The sequence below is a fragment of the Bos grunniens genome, chromosome 18 (genome assembly GCF_055505025.1).
Source record: "Bos grunniens cultivar Pamir isolate PY7600 chromosome 18, Bosgru_T2T1.0, whole genome shotgun sequence".
In the NCBI taxonomy this organism is placed as follows: Eukaryota; Metazoa; Chordata; class Mammalia; order Artiodactyla; family Bovidae; genus Bos; species Bos grunniens.
The window spans coordinates 14573895-14588430 of NC_141182.1; positions in this window are offsets into that span (position 1 = coordinate 14573895).

Below are 14536 nucleotides of genomic sequence, written 5' to 3' on the forward strand. Positions count from 1 at the left end.
TGTGATAAGTGCTTTGAAAGAAAAGTATAGGGAGTTATGAAGGAATACTGAGTGAAAATCAGGTCTAGTCTGAGCAGTGGCTTGACACTTAAGGTGCTGCCAGAAGGCTGAAGAGGAAGTAGGAGTAAGACGTGGTGGAGAATATCCAGTAAGGTGGCTTCTAGCCACATGTGACAAGCACTAGAAATGTGGCAAGTCCAGGTTGACATGTGCTGTGAATATAAAATATCGGGTTTCGAAGGTATGGTGTGAAGAAAAGAATGTAAAATGTAAAAAAGTAAATCTTTGTATTTTTTACATGTGTGTGTGCTTAGTCACTCCCCCTTTGCAACCCTATGGACTGTAGCCCACCAGGCTCCTCAATCCATGGGATTCTGCAGGCAAGAATACTGCGATGAGTTGCCATGCCATGCGCTGCTCCAAAGGATCTTCCCAACCTAGGGATAGAACCCACATCTCCTGCATTACAGGCAGATTCTTTGAACAACCAGGGAAGTCCTACTACATGTGAAAATGATAGTGTTTGGGACAATTGCATTAAAATATAGTGTTAAAATTAATGAAATCTTCTTTTTTCTTTTTAATTGTAGCCACTTAGGAATTTTAAATGACATCTCCTGGCTGCATTCCGCTTCTGTTGGGCCGCCCTGGGCAAAGGGGCAGCCTAACCCATCTCCTTTAGATAGAGAGAGGCCTGGTGGCTCAAGGGACAGCACTCATTTATTCAAAGCACACTGAGGGCTTTTGAGTGCCTACTATGTGCCTGGAACAATTCTAAAAGTGAAAAAATGAATGTTAGTCCCTCAGTTGTGTCCAACTCTTTGTGACCCCATGGACTATATAGCCCACCAGGGTCCTCTGTCCATGGGATTCTCCAGGCAAGAATAATGGAGTGGGTTGCCTTGCCCTTCTCCAAGAGATCTTCCCAACACAGGGATTAAACCTGTGTTTGCCTTCATTGCAGATAGGTTCTTTACCTTATGAGCCACGAGGGAAGACCAGCACAATTCTAAGGCCTGTATTAAATATGGGGTAGTGAGGGGCTCAGATTAGATCACCTTTGAGCTGAATCACAAAGGAAGCAAGGCATGTGGATTGGGGAAGAGCACCCCAGGACTCACAGGAAGGAGCCTCAGCAACCACAGAGCAAAGATGGAGCAAATGAGATGAGGCAAGTGGCTGGTAAGAGTCTCGATTCAGAGTTGAAATTTCACTCTGAATGAACACTAAACCACAGAGAGTCTCAGGAAGGTGAGAGGCCCCACTGTTGAAAGGGTCACTCTGGAGATGATGGAAGCATGGAGGAGGTGGCAGTGATGTCCAGACTGGTGAGACAGTGGCATCTGGGGTGTGTTTTGAAGATAGAGTAGGCATGATTTTGTGAGCTGTGAGAGAAAGAGGCAGGTCTGGGATGCAGTCAACATTGGCTGGAAAGAAGGGGAGGAATAGGTCTGGGTCACAAAACTGGGAATTTAATTTTATACAGTTAAGTCTGGGATGCTTGGGCCTCCTCATGGAATACTAGGGGGACAGCAGCAGACCCCTGGAGGCCTCCAGGCACAGGGCTGGATCTCAGCCTGCAAGTAGCACCTGCAGTGAAGGGTCAGAGGCAGCAACTGCCAAAACAGTGCGAACTTGACAGAGGGCTAGCAGGAAAGCTGTCGCAATAGTTCCAGAGAAAAGACATGCGAGGAGTGATGGGGACCTAGAGAAGGTGGACAGTGGCAGGGTGGTGGGACAGGGGTCAGGAGCCAACCGGAAGGGGCCTGCCAGAGCCAGCATTGCCACATCTTCTAGTTTTTTATTGGAAAATAAATTTTGATTGGACGTTTCAAGAAGAGGGCATTTCAATAAGAGTTCAACAATTTGTCAAACATTGTGCAGCCAAGCAAACAGATCTACAAATTCCTGACCTTGATCCCTAAAGGGCAGTTCTCCAGCCCTTGCCTGTGAAGTCTGCTTTCCTTCAGCAGTTGCCTGGGCTCACCTCAAGGTTCTGGCCCAGAAGCTCTGGGAGAAGCCCAGAGCATCCCCAAGCCCAGTCAGGAAGGCCTGGCCCCAGCAGCATCTGTGGGTGGCCATCTGGCATACTGCTGTCTGAGTATATGCACCAGAGCCCATACCTCCCTGTCCACCCCCCAACCCAAAGCTTCTAGGTTCACCTTGCAAACACTTATTCAGGCCTTTGTTTGCCAGGAACTGACCTGGGAACTGTGTACTGAGCCACGAACAAAACCAGGTTCCTGCCAAAGGCACTCATGTTCCAGTGTGTCTGTGTCTCTGGAACCCAGTGGAGCTCATAGTTGACCAGACACAAGCCAATCCATGGCTCCCCCAGTGATGCCGGGTGCCCTCCCAGAGAAGAAATGATGCGTCCTACCTGGCTCTTCCCTGAGTGAAGGCACCAATCACCTTTCCACACTCACCAGCCACCCACACCCCGTGCCACGTGTGGCCTGGGAGACTGGCGGGCTGCTGTGCCCAGTGGAACTCCTCCCTCCATTGCAGAGTGGTCAGAGCAGGCCCACAGCCTGGCCCGTCCCTTCTTCTTTTTCCCTGGGGCCCTGTGTTAAGAACTGGCATCTGGGTTTGGGCCCAACTGGCCCAGCCTCAGCCCTGTGCTCGACCCCAGCTTGCTAGCATTCTCAGCATTAGAATCTGGAACCCAGATTCATTTCACAGTAAATTATTACACGTTTCACTTTCCAGTTACCATAGCTCTGTGTTGCTCAGTTGTGTCCAACCATGGGATTTTCCAGGCAAGTGTACTGGAGTGGGTTGCCATTTCGTTCTCCGAGCTTTGTGTTGTATTGTCCCCCAGACCTCAAGAGGAGGAGGAACTGTGGCAGAAAGCAGGATTCAGATATTCCTGTGGCCCCTGAACTTGGGGCCATCAGAACACCCCCCAATTTTTAAAACTCTCCACCCAATACTTTTCCTGTAGTCCTACAAGTTTTGATGTCAAGAGTCAAAATATGATGATGTAATTTTTTCTTTAATCAATTCATCACAAATGCAACTAGAAGCCTGAGAGTAAAAATAAGTCTTCCTAAGACATTCCCTAATCACACTGTCCTACACTTGCACAATGAATTTCCGCCTGCAGAAGGCGAGGGCCTTGTTCAGTTGGGAGACGGACACATGCTCATTCAGCAAATGATTGGATGCCGGATATGTGTGCTGGACAACATTACAGCCTCAAAAACACACACACACACACAAAAATGTGTTGACACTTTCACAGTCAGATAGTCAGGACTTGACACACCATCTTGTGATAATGTAACTGGAGAAGGGTGTGCCAGAAGCTTTCTCAGGCAGCCACATTCAGTCAGTGGCATGATACCCACCTGCAGCCCCCTCCTTGGACTTCTGAGAAAGCCACAGACATCTCTGTGCTCCTCGCCATCCATAGAAAGCTGCCCCTGGGGACACAACTGAGCTCTGCTGCTGACAGTGGTTGGGACAGCAGTCTTCTGGCTGGTGCCAGTTATTCAACTAACTATGATGCTTTTTTTCCAGGGTGGTAAATTCAGACCGTTTTACTAATGCTGAATTCAGTAAAGACTTTATACGAAAAACAAATTCCCCAAATTGTCCCTTGGTACTTAGCTGGAGAGGGGTCCAAAGGAGCAATGTTTTTTAATGGTCTTTTTTTTTTTTTTCAATTGAAGTATAATTTATAATGTTTTGTTAGTTTCAAATGTACAGCAAAGTTATTCAAATATACATATATATGCATGTTCTTTTTCAGATTCTTTTCCATTATAAGTTATTACAAGGTATTTTATACAGTAGTGTGTATATGTTAATCCCAAACTCCTAATTTGTCTCACCCTCCCCCCAAACCCTTTGGTAACCATAAGTCTGTTTCTCTATGTCTGTGAGTCTATTTCTGTTTTATAAATAAGTTCATTTCTGTCATATTTTACATTCCACATGTAAGTGGTATCATATATTTTTCTGTCTCTGACTTCACTTCATGAGATAGTCTCTAGGTCCATCCAAAGAATAATCTCGAATCCAAGTTCCCTTCTTAAATGTATGATGCTCATAGATGTGTTTGGTGGAAAATAATTCTAGTTACATCACAATTGCCATGTTTGACTTAGACCACTAGCTTGCAAGTGAGGTTCCAGAGAGTCCTGGGGGAGGTGCACAAGACCCTCTGTGGGTGTTGGCAAAGTTCAGCTCTCTTCCTGATGGTACCATAGGTTGTGTCTCTGTTTCACTCTCCTCCTGAGCGCACGTCCATGACGCAGGACAACCATGTTCCTCTGACACTGACTAGTGTACTTTCTTGGATTTCTCAGTTCTGATAAGAATATGGTAAATATCTGTAGACACAACCCATGTAAACAAAAACTCTTAGGATGTGCTTCCCCAGTGGTCCAGTGGTTAAGAATCCACCTGCCAATGCCGGGGACGCAGGTTCGATCCCTGGTCTGGGGAGACTCCACATGCCTCACGGCAACTAAGCCTGTGTGCCACAACTACTGAAGCCCTCTTGCCTAGAGTGTGTGCTCTGCAACAAGAGGAGCCACTGCAATGAGAAGCCCATGCAACGCAACTAGAGATTAGACTCTACTCAACACAACTAGAGAAAGCCCTTGCGCAGCCACAAAGACCCAGCATGGTGAAAAATAAAAATAAAGTATTGAGCTATTCCATAGAATCTACAAGGGCTTCCTAGGTGGCTCAGTGGGTAAAGAATCCTCCTGCCAATGCAGGAGACTTGGGTTTGATCCCTGGGTTGGGAAGATCCCTGGAGAAGGAAATGGCAACCCACTCCAGTATTCTTGCCTGGGAAATCCTACGGGCAGAGGAACCTGACGGGCTGCAGTTCAGGGGGTTGCAAGAGTTGGACATGACTAAGTGATAAACAGCAACATAGAATCTACATATTTAAGGGCTTGCTGCTGCTGCTGCTAAGTCGCTTCAGTCGTGTCTGACTCTGTGCAACCCCATAGACGGCAGCCCACCAGGCTCCCCCGTCCCTGGGATTCTCCAGGCAAGAACACTGGAGTGGGTTGCCATTTCCTTCTCCAGTGCATGAAAGTGAAAGGTGAAAGTGAAGTCGCTTAGTCGTGTCCGACTCTTAGCGACCCCATGGACTGCAGCCTACCAGGCTCCTCCATCCATGGGATTTTCCAGGCAAGAGTACTGGAGTGGGGTGCCATTGCCTTCTCCATTTAAGGGCTTAGCTGGAGCCAAAGGTGATGCAGCTGTGAGCATACCAGACCTTCACCGACCAAGCACTAATCATGCCAAGGTCAAGTCCCAAAGGACACAGAGACATTTTAAAATAGTGCCTGTGAAAGTTGCTCGGTCGTGTCCAACTCTGTGACAGTCCATGGACTTCTCTAGGCCAGAATACTGGAGTGGGAGGCCTTTCCCTTCTCTAGGGGATCTTGTCAACCCAGGGATTAAACCGGGTGTTTCCTGCATTGCAGGCGGATTCCTTACCAGCTGAGCCATCAGGAAAGCCCCAAAGTAGTGCACGATGTGCATACAATACGTAAACAGTAAGATTGTGACTGCGGACCCTAGAGTGGGCTTGTGCTCAGTGTTTTGCAGACCAGTCTCCACACATCCTCTCCCGCAGCAGTCATCAGGAAGGGCACGGGTTCTGGGACCAGTCTGCGTGGGTTCAGACCCCAAAACCGCCCCTACTAACTGTGATCCAGAGCAGCGGATTCACTCAGGGTCTTGGTTCTCCACCTACAGTGGGGGATGTGAGCACCTACCCAGTGTGCCCAACACAGCAGAAACCTGTTGACTGTGACTGCAAACCTAAGGGAATGCCCACATTAGACCTGTGGGTGTCCTTCTGTATCTGATTTCCGGAGGTCCCCTGCCATCTTGCTCCAGTTCTGAATGCCCGTGGGGGCAAGCCCGGGGCATGCACAGGCCTCTGTGACAACAGATGTTCCGTAGCCTGGGGACTGAGGCTGGGCTGCAAGGGTGGGTGTTCTGGAAGAAGGAGCTGAGGGGTCACCGGACAGGGCGGGTGCACAGCGAGGAAGGAGAGAGAGCCAGCCCTGGGGGTTGCGGAAGATGCTGGGGGCAGTGTGTAAAGGTGGGGCTGGGCTGGTCCTCAGCATCTCCTGAGCTTGCACATGGCTCCGGGGCTGCCCCTTCTCACTCACACACCTGCTGACAGATTTGCTGTAGGGGACGTGCCCTGACCAGGCCAGCTCTTGCCCTGAGAACTGGCCCTGCACCTGCTTCCACGAAGTCCTGGGTGGGGTTCCAAGCCTGCACCTACTCCCATGCCACAGTCATCTGATGCCAGCAACAGAGTAGGCGCTCAGTGTTGTAGGACTTAGTAGTTTGTCATTGCAACCCAGCTTTACTGTACAACTTTCAAACGTATCCAGAAACTAAAAGGACAGGTGTCACGGGAGTTAATGTAGAAACACTCTGGCTGGCCAGCACTTCAGTGTCCAGGGCTGTGATCCGTTTTGTGCCCTCAGGGTCCAGCCAGGCCAGGTGCTCCCCATCCACCCTCACAAGCGCTTCAGTTTTTCCCTCTGCCATAGACAGATTATAAACACAGTCTATGGGATTTGCTTTATTTTGTTTATTATGTTTACAAAGCTGTAATCTCGTATAGGATCACCTTAAGACCCAAGTTCCAAATAAACTGTCAAAGGAAATAAAACATAAAGCAGCAGGGTGGCGATGGCAAAGCCTAAACTGCATACTGCGATCGGAGAGTCTATGAAACCCAAGCACCCTCTGGTCTCCAAGTAATCTCCAAATTAACCTGATCAACTTTCCACTACCCCCAACCAGGGCTGGCTGTGAATTCCAAAGACACAGGACCCCGTGGCAGAAGCTGCTGGGAGATGCTGGCGCCCACCGCCTGTGCCCTGTGTTTTTTCCCCAACAATCCAGGGGGAGGGGGACTTAAGTGAGCATGGTTCAAATTCTCTATGGAAGCAGCCACCTCTTCCTCTGTCAAACCAATGACAGAGAAAAGGAGACAGTGTCCCATTCCCCTTAGACCTGGGCCTCTGCCCCCGCAGCCTGTTCTGGAGGGAGGCCTGCCTGGGACTTACTGAGACTTCCCTGGGGCTGCGGGGCAAGCCCAGTGGCCCGCCACTGGGGTAAAGTGGAAGCTCCCCAGGTTTCCACTGCCCCCAGGAGACCAGCCCCTCTCACCCCACCTCCTCTTCCCCCATACAGGGTCTTCCTGTCCTCCCGTTCCCCACGGCATTCTGTCTAGAGTCTGTTCTCCAGGAAACAGTCCAAATCATGCTTCTAAAACACACCAACTGGTCCTAGGCTCAGAATCCTTCAGTCCCTCCAACATAGAGGCAGGGTCCTGAGTAAGGCACATTCTACCACAATTTTTAAAATGTTCCCTTCTGTGTGCCCTTCTCTGTGTTTTGTCTGTCTCCAGGGAAAGCACTTTCCATGTGCTTTGTGGGCTCAGTTTACTGTTGTTTCTCCCTGGTCAGAAGAGGGGGAGCCACAGAGGCCAGGCATCACTTTGTTCGTGGCTGTGTCCTCCACACCCAGAACACAGCCATGCAGTGGACATCTGTCAAAGGCAATTTCAGTTTGTCCCACAAAAATCTCCTTTGCCCCCCAGTTCCTTCCTTCCCTGTTTCAAGGGCCTCTCACCAATCCCTCCAAAACTCGTCACAGAAGCGCCAGCCTCCTTCCCCATCTCCCCATCAGCTATGCTCTGGGTGCCTTCTCCATGCCCTGCCTTGTTTGTCCTTTCTCCTTCTATTCTGCATTACAGCACATCGAGAATGGGCCAGCCATCTCTGAGTTTGAGGGAATAGGGCAGGAGGCTGGAGGAAGGCAGGCTGTCCTTAGTGGACTGGAGGAGAGCACTTGCCTGTCACTGTCTTTCCCCATTATGCCTGGGGCTGTCTGCCTTGGGTACAATCTCAAAAATGACAGGATGATCTCTGTTCATTTACATGGCAAACCATTCTATATCACAGTAATCCAAGTCTATGCCCCAACCACTAATGCCAAAGAAGCTGAACGGTTCTATAAAGACCTAAAAGACCTTCTAGAACTAACACCCAGAAAAGATGTCCTTTTCATCACAGGGGGCTGGAATGCAAAAGTAGGAAGTCAAGAGATACCTGGAGTAGCAGGAAAATTTGGCCTTGGAGTACAAAATCAAGTAGGGCAAAGGCTAACAGAGTTTTGCCAAGAGAACGCACTGGTCATAGCAAACACCCTCTTCCAACAACACAAGAGAAGACTCTACACATGGACATCACCAGATTGTCACACTAAAATCAGATTTATCATATTCTTTGCAGCCAAAGATGGAGAAGTTCTATACAGTCAGCAAAAAAAAAGACTGGGAGCTGACTGTGGCTCAGATCATGAACTCATCATTATTATTCAGACTTAACTTGAAGTACATAGGGAAAACCACTGGACCATTCAGATATGACCTAAATCAAATCCCTTATGATTATACAGTGGAAGTGACGGATAGATCTAAGGGATTGGATCTGATAGAGTGCTGGAAGAACCGTGGACAGAGGTTTGTAACATTGTACAGGAGGCGATAATTAAAACCATTCTCAAGAAGAAGAAATGTAAAAAGGCAAAATGGTTGTCTGAGGAGGCCTTACAAATAGCTGAAAAAAGAAGAGAAGCGAAAGGCAAAGGAGAAAAGGAAAGATATATCCATGTGAATGCAGAGTTCCAAAGAATAGCAAGGAGAGATAAGAAAGCCTTCCTCAGTGATCAATGCAAAGAAATAGAGAAAAACAATAGAATGGGAAAGACTAGAGATCCCTTCAAGAAAATTAGAGACACCAAGGGAACATTTCATGCAAAGATGGGCTCAATAAAGGACAGAAACGGTATGGACCTAACAGAAGTATAAAATATCAAGAAGAGGTGGCAAGACTACACTGCAGAACTATATAAAAAAGACCTCAATGACCCAGATAACCATGATGCTGTGATTACTTATATAGATCCAGATATCCTGGAGTGCAAAGTCAAGTGGACTTTAGGAGGCATCACTGCAAACAAAGCTAATGGAGGTGATGGAATTCCAGTTGAGCTATTTTAAATCCTAAAAGATGATGCTGTGAAAGTGCTGCACTCAATATACCAGCATATTTGGAAAACTCAGCAATGGCCACAGGACTGGAAAAGGTCAGTTTTCATTGCAATCGCAAAGAAAGGCAATGCCAAATAATGTTCAAACTACCACATAATTGCACTCATCTCACACGCTAGCAAAGTAATGCTCAAAATTCTCCAAGCTAGGCTTCAACAGTTCGTGAACCGAGAACTCCCACATGTTCAAGCTGGATTTAGAAAAGGCAGAGGAACCAGAGATTAAATTGCCAACATCCGTTGGATCATAGAAAAAGCAAGAGAATTTCAGAAAAACGTCTGCTTCATTGATTACACTAAAGCCTTTGACTGTGTGGATCACAACAAACTGGAAAATTCTTCAAGAGACGGGAACACCAGACCTCCTTACCTGTCTCCTAAGAAATCTGTATGCAAGTCAAGAAGCAACAATTAGAGCTGGACATGGAACAATGGACTAGTTCCAAATTGGGAAAGAAGTATGTCAAGGCTGTATATTGTCACCCCGCTTATTTAACTTATGTTCAGAGTACATCGTGTGAAATGCTGGGCGGGGATGAAGCACAAGTTGGAATCAAGATTGCCGGGAGAAATATCAATAACCTCAGATATGCAGATGACACCACCCTTATAGCAGAAAGTGAAGAAGAACTGAAGAGCCTCTTATGAAAGTGAAAGAGGAGGGTGAAAAAGTTGGTTTAAAACTCAACATTCAAAAAACCAAGATCATGGAATCCAGTCCCATCACTTCATGGCAAAGAGATGGGGAAACAATGGAAACGGTGACAGACTTTATTTTCTTGGGCTCCAAAATCACAGCAGATGGTGACTGCAGCTATGAAATTAAAAGACACTTGCTCCTTGGAAGAAAAACTATGATCAACCTAGACAGCATTTTAAAAAGCAAAGAGATTACTTTGCCAACAAAGGTCCATTGAGTCAAAGCTATGGTTTTTCCAGTAGTCATGAATGGATGTGAGAGTTAGACTATAAAGAAAGTTAAGTGCTGAAGAATTGATACTTTTGAACTGTGGTGTTGGAGAAGACTCTTGAGAGTCCCTTGGACTGCAAGGAGATCCAGCCAGTCATTCCTAAAGGAAATCAGTCCTGAATATTCACTGGAAGGACTGAAGCTGAAGCTCCAATACTTGGGCCACCTAATGCAAAGAACTGACTCATTGGAAAAGACCCTGATGCTGGGCAAGACTGAAGGCAGGAGAAGAAGGGAATGACAGAGGATGAGATGGTTAGATGGTACCACTGACTCGATGGACATGAGTTGGAGCAAGTTCTGATGGTGTGGCAAAGAGTTGGACGCAGCTGAGTGACTGAACTGAACTGTCCACCTTCAGCATGGTTTGTGGAACACCTACAGAGGCAAGCCCACTACTGATGTGTTGAAAAGTCATAATGGCCACAGACCTCTGGGATCCAGAACCAGGCAAGGAACACTCTGTCTTAGTACAGAAGGGCTAGAGGCCTAGGACCATCCTCCTTCAGGGTGATAGTGTGCTCTGTGCAGGGGATGAATCAGAGGGGTGAAATGGAACTGCTGCTGCTGCTGCTAAGTCACTTCAGTCGTGTCCAACTCTGTGTGACCCCATAGACGGCAGCCCACCAGGCTCCCCCGTCCCTGGGATTCTCCAGGCAAGAACACTGGAGTGAGTTGCCATTTCCTTCTCCAATGCATGGAAGTGAAAAGTGAAAGTGAAGTTGCTCAGTCATGTCTGACTCTTAGCGACCCCATGGACTGTAGCCTACCAGGCTCCTCCATCCATGGGATTTTCCAGGCAAGAGTACTGGAGTGGGGTGCCACTGCCTTCTCTTAGCTGGGTGTTATGAGCACACAATCTGATCAGTGGCTATAGGATCCTAGAGCAATCTGTTGGCTACAGGGCATGTCCAACAGGAGCTCCTGGGAGACCAAACCCAGAGCAGCAAAGCCTTCTGTCTTCCCTTGTCTTATCATCTCCTTAACAAGTAACCCATGGGACCAGAGGGATATCAAGCCAGTGACTTTCAAGATACAGGCTATAAACTGCACTTCTAAACAAGGTCCCTCTCTCCTGGTAACTGGACACAGACAGTGCTTTGCAATGGCGCCGGGGCACAGAGGTGAACCTCACTTGTCTGGCTGTGTCTCCCCAGTGGCTAAAGGACTGGACAGACAAACTCCAACTTGGACAGATGGAAAATCCACTGCAAACTCACACTGTAGAAAAAGGGTTGGCTTGTAACAAGGGAATGCCCACTCCAACCACAGCCGGGAGAGTGCTGGCAGCCCTGTCAACATACACGTCTCCTCCATGACCCAAAGGCAAGGGCTGCTCCTCATCTTCACATACAAGTCCTGGGACTTGCCCGTGGTTAGAACTCAGCACTTTCACTGCTAGGACACCGGTTCAGTCCCTGATCAGGGAACTAAGATCCCACAAGCCATGTGTCTCAGCCAAAAAAAAGGTTACAAGTCCTAAGGAAGGACGTGGGGAATGTCCATGAACTAACCAGTGTGGTGACTAGTGTGACAAAGGGCTAGGGCCACCAATGGGGGCAGTGAGGAACCCAGCGGTCAGGCTTTGCAAGCAGGTATGAACAGCAGGCATCCCCAGTCATTACTGCGGGCAGCAGCCTCCAAGCTGGCCCTCAGTGACCGTTGCTCCCTGGACTTCACACCCTTGGGTTGACCAGGCCACATGGCACCATGTCACCTGAGAAGCCCGTGGAGAGTCACATGGTGAGCAGCTTCCACCGGCCGGCCAGGAGCCAGGCAAGGGCATCCCCTTGGCAGCTTGGCAAGTTTCAAATGACTGCTTCTCTGGGTGTGATGTGCACTGCGTCTTGGTGAGACGCCTGAGCCAGAGCCAGCCAAACACTCAGGAGTGGTGAGGCCTTGAATACTGGTTGCTCTAACTTGCTGAGTTTAGAGTAACCTGTTACATAGCAATAGGTAGCTAATACAAGCACCAGAGCAAGTGGTTACTTTAATGAATTTGGCATGTGCTGTTGACCTCTGAGAGGTAACGCAGACCTGCCCTTTCCAGGCCCTCCTACATACACATACTGAGAACCACTGAGGGACACATAGCTACCTAGTCATGTGCAAACTCCTGGACAGGTTTTCTGCTGGTAATAATGGAGTCTTCCCCTTTCTTGCAATAAATATTTATTTGGCTGCTCCAGGTCTTACTTGCAGTGGCACGCAGATTGTTTGATCTTTGTTGTGACATGTGGAATCCTTTTTTTTTTTTGTAGTTGCATCATGCAGAATCTTTAGTTGCAGATGCCAACTTCTAGTTTCATCAGGATCTAGGATCTTGGATCGAACCCAGGCCCTCTGCATGGGAAGAATGGAGTCTTAGCCACTGGACCACCAGGGAAGTCCCAAGGACTTTTCCCCTTTCAAGAACAAATCGAACATTACAAAATCTTGTTGTACATGTGATATATAAAACCCAATAATGAGCCTTACGAAAAAGAATTGTTTCCTAAGAAAGATGTTCAGAACCAAAATTTACCAAAATTCAGAGAGATGACAATTTTATTCAAACATTCCACAGGGAAGTCTATTTTGTAAATGACACCCTAACATTGGCCAAAAACTCAGGTGCAGGCCAGGTCATTCAAAGCAGCAAGACAGCCTCAGCCAGAAGCTTGCCACTGTGGGCACAGGTACAGCCATGAGCTTGTGTGGCAACCTACGGGCTCCAAGGTCAGGCCAAGTGTGGAGTCACTAGGCCTTTTTCTAAACATTTTGATTGAAATGTAATTGATTTATAATGTATTAGTTGCAAGTGTAGAGCAAACTGATTCAGCTATACATACATAGATATATGCATTCTTTTTCAGATTCTTTTCCATTATAAGTTATTATAAGATACTGAGCAGAGATCCCTGTGCTATACAGTAGATCCCTGTCAGACCTGTGATTTTTTTAAAAAAAGTTTAGCACTTTGCTTCAGTTGCTGCCAAGCTGCCTAAATTGGGAAGAAGCAAATAATTATTTGCTCTGATATTAATAACGAAGTTAGATATTAATGCCAAAAAATGGCCCCAAAGATCAACTTCTGTCCCCAGACTGCAAAACTATTATCTCTATTTTACAGACAAGGCAACAGAGTGACACCCTGAGAGCCTGCCTGAAGCCCCCAGGAATCCAGCAAGCACGGAGAGGTGGAGTGCCCTGCCTGCTCCCTTGCCCTTCCTGCCACCACCACTCCCCAACCCCCCACCTCCCACCCCCAGCCAGGCCCTGCTTTGTGTGAGGTGTCTGGGAGGTGATACAGCAACCTCAACATGCCCTGGTCAGAACCAGCTCACCATGAGATCACCTCTCACACAATTAAGGGGAGCAGAGCCCAAAGGTCCTGATGTGTACAGGGTTCAGAGGGCTGAGGAAGTCAAAATGAGTAAACAGAAGTCACAAGGTACAGAAAGAACAGAGAGCAGGTGAAGAACAGGAAGGGCTCAGGAAAATGATCAGGAGTTGGGCCTGTGAGGAGCCAGATCAGCTGAGGCCACCCCCACCCCCACCTCTTCCGGAGTCCAGGCCACAGGGCATCTGAGTCCTCTAACTAAACACCCGTCCCCAAGGCCACTGCAGAGGTGGGACTGAGCAGGACAGGGTTCAGAGTCAAGGTCCACCTCCTACCTGAGGCTGGGTCACAGCCAGCTCTCAAAGCACAGTTGTTCAGTAAATGTGTTTAGACGAGTGAATTAATATTTCCCAGCAATTCATTTCCCATGACAACCTGGATGCTTTCACTTCTGTTGCATTTTATCTTTACAACAAACTTGAGGGACACCCAATATCAGCCTGGCTCTGCAGATAATTTTACCTCCATTTTACTAATGAGAAAATTGAGGCGCAGAAGGGCAAAAGCCAGCACGCTTTCTCCAGAGCTCAACTCCTGCAGTCACCCTGCACTGCTTTCAGATGAATCTCCTGAAAAGAGCTTAGATTCCAATAACGCTTTTTATTTCAAGCAATGTTAATGAGACTGCATCTTACACTATCCCCAAACACGTTCAAATTTGTTAGAGGCTCTGAGTCACACATTCTCTGGTCGGGTTGAGGAGGGAACCGGGGGAGGGTGGGGCTGGGTCACTTCCTGTCAGGGCGGCATTGCATAAGCTTCAATAGGGTGCAAGGGTGCAAGAAACCACTCTCGGAAGCCTGGTCATGATCATGGTCACGCGACTGATCTAGGGGGAGTGGACGGCAGAATGTGGGCGGGACAATTTAACCAGAGAAAGAAAAACAGTGAAGGAGAAAACCAGGGAGGATGGATGGACTGTGAAAAGAGAAAGTGAGAAAGGCAAGCAGTCCAGATGTGCGGGTCAGGGGCAGTCCCTCTCCACACACAAGAACCTGGCTGCTGGAGCCGAGGACCAATAATCAAGACTCTGCATTTAAAACAATGTTCCTAAATCTTCTGAGCTTCAG